Source organism: Anastrepha obliqua, unplaced genomic scaffold (genome assembly GCF_027943255.1).
Source record: "Anastrepha obliqua isolate idAnaObli1 unplaced genomic scaffold, idAnaObli1_1.0 ptg000152l, whole genome shotgun sequence".
In the NCBI taxonomy this organism is placed as follows: domain Eukaryota; kingdom Metazoa; phylum Arthropoda; class Insecta; order Diptera; family Tephritidae; genus Anastrepha; species Anastrepha obliqua.
Window position 1 is genome coordinate 22,501 of NW_026562244.1, and position 7,500 is coordinate 30,000.

At 46.7% G+C, this 7,500-nt stretch overlaps 1 pseudogene; it reads right to left on the minus strand.

Moving 5' to 3' along the window:
- Window positions 1-4,882: 4,882 nt before the first annotated feature.
- LOC129252145 (large subunit ribosomal RNA) overlaps window positions 4,883-7,500 on the minus strand; it is a 2,771-nt pseudogene continuing 153 nt past the window's right edge.

The window sequence follows — 7,500 nt, forward strand, 5'->3', positions numbered from 1 at the left end:
CAAGCAACATAATGCGCTGGCACGCCATCAGATGACGTTTGCCAACCGACTTTAAAGCCCATTCGTACCATATAGCAGCACCATAAGTGGCACAGGCCACAAATAGGCCCCGATATACGGTACGAACCGCACGCCGGCTAAGACCCCAGTCAAATCTGACAACGCGACGCACTTGCCCAACGATTGCCTGCAGCCGCTCCCTCAACGAAACTAAGTGTGGAGTAAAACACATCCTTTCACTCATAGTTACCCCCAGGTATTTGACTTGCGTCACATACCTAATACCTACCCCATTCAAACGGACAATCGGTGGACGACTCGGGGACAATCTGCCCTTAAGCAGCATTGTCACCGTTTTGTCCATCGATATATCCACTCCCACATCTACCCCCCAATTGTGGGTCAATGTAAGGAGCTGCCCCCCCACTCGCTCCAATTCCTCACGCGAACGGCCCTCAACCAAAATGAGAAGGTCGTCCGCATACGCACAGTGTTTACAGAGTGGCTCTAACTGCCGAAGCAGGGAGTCCATCATGAGGTTCCAAATGAAGGGACCACAGACGGATCCCTGCGGACAGCCTCGCTCCACCCCAATCTCCACACTCCCGCCCACTCCTACCATGGATGCTTTTCTGTCCGAAAAATAACTCCGCCATAGAGTAATTTCCGGACAGCCAAGCTCCTCTAATCTCTGCAACACACGATCCCAGCGCAAGTGATCAAATGCCCCCTTAAAGTCAATAAATATGCCAAGGACATATTTATTGACGTTTTCCCTAACTACACTCTGAACATACAACCACGCATCCTCTATACCACGTCTTTTCCTAAACCCATACTGCCTATCCGACCTAACACCCCGAGTTAGCTCCTGAAGCCGCTCAACCATAACCCTTTCCAGCACTTTTCCAAGTACTGGAAGGAGGCTGATACCACGATAAGATCGAGGATCGCTCCTGATCTTATCGGGCGACTTCAAGAGTGCAACGACCCTAGCAATTTTCCACTCGCGTGGAAAATATCCCTCCCATATGCATTTATCATAAATGGCCTCCAAATATTCCGGAATGAACTTCCACAAGCATTTGCACATCTCTCCGTTCAAACCATCGAAACCTGGAGACCTTTTAGACCTGACCAGGCCAAATGCATAATCCAACTCCTCAGCTTCTATTGGAGGGACAGGCACCTCTTGTGCAGGAGGAACCTGAACCTCAGCCCTGGGAAAAAACTCGCCTAACAGAACATTGGCACACTCTCTCCACGTCGATAATACAGTATCACCTACGCGAAGAGAGCTAGCCATCTCATTTCGACGACCCCGACAGATCCTATAGACCTGTCCCCAAGGGTCGTCCCTATTATCCCCCACAAATCTCCTCCACTCTTCCTCCTTCACTCTCACAAGCATCTTCTTATACTCTTTCATCCCTACGCTAAATTGATACTTGAGCTGAGACAGATTCTCCGAATTGGTCCGCCTGCCGCGTTGAAACAAACGCCTCAAGCGTCGGACAGACCTCCTCTTTGAATTTAACTCACTCGTCCACCATTTCACACCTTTCATTCTCACAGCCCTAGCTTTCCTAAACAATAAGTCATTCACACCCCAGACACATTCATATAGACGAGCAATTTGCTCGTCAACCCCCAATTCCTCAAACTCCCTAAGCGGTATATCCAATACCGCTTCCCTAACAGTATGTCCATATCGGTTCCAGTCGGTACACGAGGTACGCCATCGCCTCAATGGACTCCCCCCTTCTAGCTGCGGGGTACGGGGAGTAACCATAATTTGTATTAAATTATGGTCACTAATTCCCCAACCCCCCCTAACACTCCATTTACACTCGAACCTACCCGCTGCTGCGTCATTCATGAGCGTCACGTCAATGTCACTCACACCTCTAGGCCCCTCAAACGTATACCATACGCTTGGTTCGTTTGCTACAAGAAGGTTATTCGCCACAACCCACTCGCTCATAACCTCACCCCGATTGTGGCTCCGATATCCAGCAGTATGCCTGGATACCTTGCTGAACCACATCGGGGAGGTAGCATTCGCGTCAAGACACACGATGGCAGGAATGCTACTCTCAAGTAGTAGCACCGCATCAATGTATCTTAAGTAGGGCTCTAGAGGCTCGTCAGACTTGCAGTACAAGCTGACGACATTCATTCTGCCGAATTCCCCCTCGACACACACACATACTCCCCACTGTGATGAGTCAACTACTACACAAGAGTAGCTTGGCTCACACACAGCTACTGCGGCCTTGACTCCAAGGTCCGTAAAGACCCTGAAGCCCCCAGGAAGGCCTCTCACCACCCCATTGGTGGAGTATGGTTCCTGGAGCAAAGCAATGCCGCAGCCCCCCTCCGACATACACGCCCCCAATTCACACATCACGGCATATGACCCCTGACAGTTCAGTTGATATAGTTCAACCATCAATGTCTAGCGTTCGCACGGGCAACAATGGCACAGTACACCGGGCAGACAGTGGACATCATCAGATGTCCGGCTGGCTTGCCCTTAAATGCACAGTTGCGACAATGCGGGGCATTGCCACAACCTGCACTCCTGTGTCCTTCTTGCCCGCACCTACGGCAGACATCCTTCTTGGCTCTGCATTCTGCCACCCTGTGGTCAAACCCCATGCATCGGAAGCAGCCGGGCGTCAGTTGGTCTGGCCGTACCCGGAAGGAAAACCACTTTATGTAGCAACGACCTGCTTCCAGGAGGGCGGACATTAGCATGTCCGTTCCCTCAAGGACAACATTCGTCACCCCATCGGGGCTGACCTTCCAAGGACGGCTGATCATCCTCACGTCCTTCTCACGGCACCCAGGGCTGAACTCCTTGAGGTTCAACCGGAACAACTCTCCCATGAAATCTTCAGGGGAGATCTCCGTGTGGACCCCCTGGACCACAACCCTAGGCCCCAGCTTCCGATGTATGCTCACATCGAGCCCTACCTCGGAAAACTTGGCATTTTTCGCCAAGTTATCCCTCTCAGCAACGGATGGGGTGCGAATAATCGCACCTCCATCCTTCAGCGGGCGCACCTCGTGCACCCTTACCCCCATGGAAGGCCCTACCTCCTTGACCACTTTCTTTATAACCTCCTTGGATGTAGTGGCGGTTTTACCCCTCACTACTACCGACCAGGTCTCAACTGGCTTGGGCACCGGCAATGCAGGCAACACAGGCGCAGGCGCCTGAGGTGCCGGCATCATCGCTGCACCAGCCAGCGCAGCTCCAGCCGTCCTCCGAGGTGCTTCCTCCCTAGTGACCTTCGTGGCTTCCAACTGCCCACGAAGATGGGCTATTTCCGCCACCATGTCAACAAAGAGTTCCTCGAACTCCAGGGAGTATCCCAGGAGGTCCTTAGCTAAACTCTTTGGGACGCCGTCCATGTCTATGACGGCTCCACTAAAGGCCGTCACAATGGACTTAAAGCGTCCCATAAATTCGCCCCCAACCTTCTTCTGTTCGGCACCCCCCCCGAACGCTCCCAAACCTTCCTGGGAAGCACCCAATCTCTTACAGAAATCTACCAAGTGCTTCCCAGCTGGACCTAATTTAGCCCCTGTCTTACGCCCCTTTCTCCCACTCCCAATTTTTCCACTTTCGGAAGCGCCCTCGCTTCCACTCACCCCCGACTTACTAGAAGGCACCTTTTCAGGTACCTTTAAAACCTCCTTACCCATTTTTTCCACCGGAACCGCTGCACCTCCAGCGGTCTTCTTCTTAGTACGGGGAGGAGACCGCAAAATCACCTCCTCCTCTCCGGACGTCGATTCGTCCATTGCCGACGATGGCACCGCCGAACCGCTTGGAAGAGGGGTGTTCGCCCTCTTCCGAATACCGTCTAGTTTGGGCATAGCCCAACGACCCTCACACGTAGGTAGCCGAATTCGCCGGATAAAGGCCTCCCAAGCAACAACAAAAATTTGGTCCCTTTTGGGCAACGGCAACTACTGCACGGCAGGAGTGAATCCCGCACAGGCACGCACACAGCGGCTGCACCTATCGGCGAGCCAAAGCAAAGCGCGAGGGCGTAGCCCACAGCGCCAACCAAAGGTTTGGCAAAGGCCACCACCAATGCCTTGCCGGACAGAACACTGTTCCCCGAACAAGGACGGGTCGACCAAGGTGGAGCTAACGCCGAGCTCGACCGCAGGCAAAAACACAACACGCTTTGGTCGTAGCACCTGCACAAGGTATTCAACCTTGGCGCAGTACTGTACCCACGCACAAAAGAGGACGCCCTTTTTACTGTTGCCAAATATGGCAATATAGCGGCACGACTACCTAGTGTACGCCCGCACTGTACTTCCACGCCGAAATGTAACGGCACACGCACACGAGAAGGACGCCAAAAATTAGCGGCACACGCCAAAAACCACGCCAGAAATAGCGGCACTCAAAGGTTGTAAACAACTTACCAACAAGGTACACTTGTACGCAATGTACAGCCACGCAAACGGTGGCGTCACTAGCACAACACACCACGCCGAAAAACAACGGCACGCCCGCAAAAGTTGTAAACAACTTAATGGAAAATTTCCAACGCTGTATCTAGCAGCACTCACAAACACGCACTCTGTGTCTATAGCACGGAGTATATTGGCACTCACTGGAGTGTCCAACAACACTACCGTACGGCACTTAATCACTCGTAAACAGTGTACAGCTACTACAAAGTAGCGTCACTCGCACAACGGCACTTTCAATCACAATTAATTGTAAACACTGTACCGCTATGGTACAGCCACAACAATATTGGCGTCACTCGCACAACTGTAATACACCGGTTATCACACACGAATATAAACGCAAAAGAAATCGCAAAAATCGCTAATCACCACTTAGCACACGACACGTCCGCACTATTCAACAGTCAAACTGAGAATGAGTAGATAGGGACAGTAGGAATCTCGTTAATCCATTCATGCGCGTCACTAATTAGATGACGAGGCATTTGGCTACCTTAAGAGAGTCATAGTTACTCCCGCCGTTTACCCGCGCTTACTTGAATTTCTTCACTTTGACATTCAGAGCACTGGGCAGAAATCACATTGTGTCAACACCCGTTAGGGCCATCACAATGCTTTGTTTTAATTAGACAGTCGGATTCCCCAAGTCCGTGCCAGTTCTGAATTGATTGTTAATTGATAATCGTTATAATTTAAAAGGAATATATATCGAATGATATAATTCCTTAAAAATTTTAGCAAGAAAGTTCCACAATTGGCTACGTAACTACTATCCGGGGAACAAGAATCGTAATTCTCTATTTACCCAGAACGAGTACATAAACCATGGTATTGCTTCCCAATCAAGCCCGACTATCTCAATCTTCAGAGCCAATCCTTATCCCGAAGTTACGGATCTAATTTGCCGACTTCCCTTACCTACATTATTCTATCGACTAGAGACTCTTCACCTTGGAGACCAGCTGCGGATATTGGTACGGCCTGTTGAGAAGTTTGCGTGACCCCACCATAAATTTTCAAGGTCCGAGGAGAAAATATCGACACAACAGTAAATGTCATGCTCTTCTAGTCCATCTACCATATCTCTCTTCGAAAGACTTCCATGGTAGTACGACTATAAAACAGAAAAGAAAACTCTTCCGATATCTCTCGACGGCTTCTTTATGGTCGTTCCTGTTGCCAGGATGAGCACAAGGCCCATTTTTAATAACAAACGGATACTCAACAGGTTACGGAATTGGAACCGTATTCCCTTTCGTTCAAAATAATTCAAGTATTTTAATTATTTTTAAATATATTTTTATTAATATTTTTTTTTTATTAAAAACTTGAAAATTTTCGGCTTTCGCCTTGAACTTAGGACCGACTAACTCGTGATCAACCACTGTTCACACGAAACCCTTCTCCACTTCAGTCCTCCAAGGTCTCATTCGATTATTTGCTACTACCACCAAGATCTGTACCAATAGCGGCTCCATGCAGGCTTACGCCAAACACTTCTAAGCACACTATTGTACCCTCCTACTCACTAAAGTTTCAAAATTTATAAATCAATCGAAATTGTTTTATAAATCATCTACTTTAGCGGTAATGTATAGGTATACAACTTAAGCGCCATCCATTTTAAGGGCTAGTTGCTTCGGCAGGTGAGTTGTTACACACTCCTTAGCGGATTACGACTTCCATGTCCACCGTCCTGCTGTTTTAAGCAACCAACGCCTTTCATGGTATCTGCATGAGTTGTTAATTTAGGCACCGTAACATTACGTTTGGTTCATCCCACAGCGCCAGTTCTGCTTACCAAAAGTGGCCCACTGGGCACATTATATCATAACCTCAACCTTCATATCAAGAAAGGTGAGGTTCTTACCCATTTAAAGTTTGAGAATAGGTTAAAATCGTTTCGACCCTAAGGCCTCTAATCATTCGCTTTACCAGATAAGATTATTTTATATAATTTTTAAATGCACCAGCTATCCTGAGGGAAACTTCGGAGGGAACCAGCTACTAGATGGTTCGATTGGTCTTTCGCCCCTATACTCAATTCTGACAATCGATTTGCACGTCAGAACTGTTTCGGTCTTCCATCAGGGTTTCCCCTGACTTCAACCTGATCAAGTATAGTTCACCATCTTTCGGGTCACAGCATATATGCTCAAGGTACGCTCCAGTTAGAGGTATAAATAATAATAAATTATCATTATACATAACTATATGGAACGCCCCGGGATTGAATTAATTGACTATTTATTAAAAAATAGACTAAAAATTAATCCCATTATATTTAAGTTAAGTTAATTATGCCATTAAGTTTAATATAACTCAATGACTTGCACATATGTTAGACTCCTTGGTCCGTGTTTCAAGACGGGTCCCGAAGGTATCCTGAATCTTTCGCATTGTTAATCATATAAATGCATACAAATAAATATTAATATCATAGATATTAAATTTTTTGTAAAATTCAAAAAATGAATTTTAGCATTATATATAATAAAATCTATCAACACTTTATCAAATCATTAGTATTTATTTTATGTTAATATGCTTAAAAAGCAAATTAATTTAAATAAACTTAATATCACCAATGATCTTTTGATAAATACTTTATTATGTTAATAGATTACAATGTCCTTATATGAAAAAAATGCACATTATTTTTTTAATTATTTAATGATGAATTTTTCATAATGGATATTCAGGTTCATCGGGCTTAACCTCTAAGCAGTTTCACGTACTATTTAACTCTCTATTCAGAGTTCTTTTCAACTTTCCCTCACGGTACTTGTTTACTATCGGTCTCATGGTTATATTTAGTTTTAGATGGAGTTTACCACCCACTTAGTGCTGCACTATCAAGCAACACGACTCTTTGGAAATATCTTTCTAGTAATCATTAACGTTATACGGGCCTGGCACCCTCTATGGGTAAATGGCCTCATTTAAGAAGGACTTAAATCGTTAATTTCTCATACTAGATATTAAGATATTCCATAC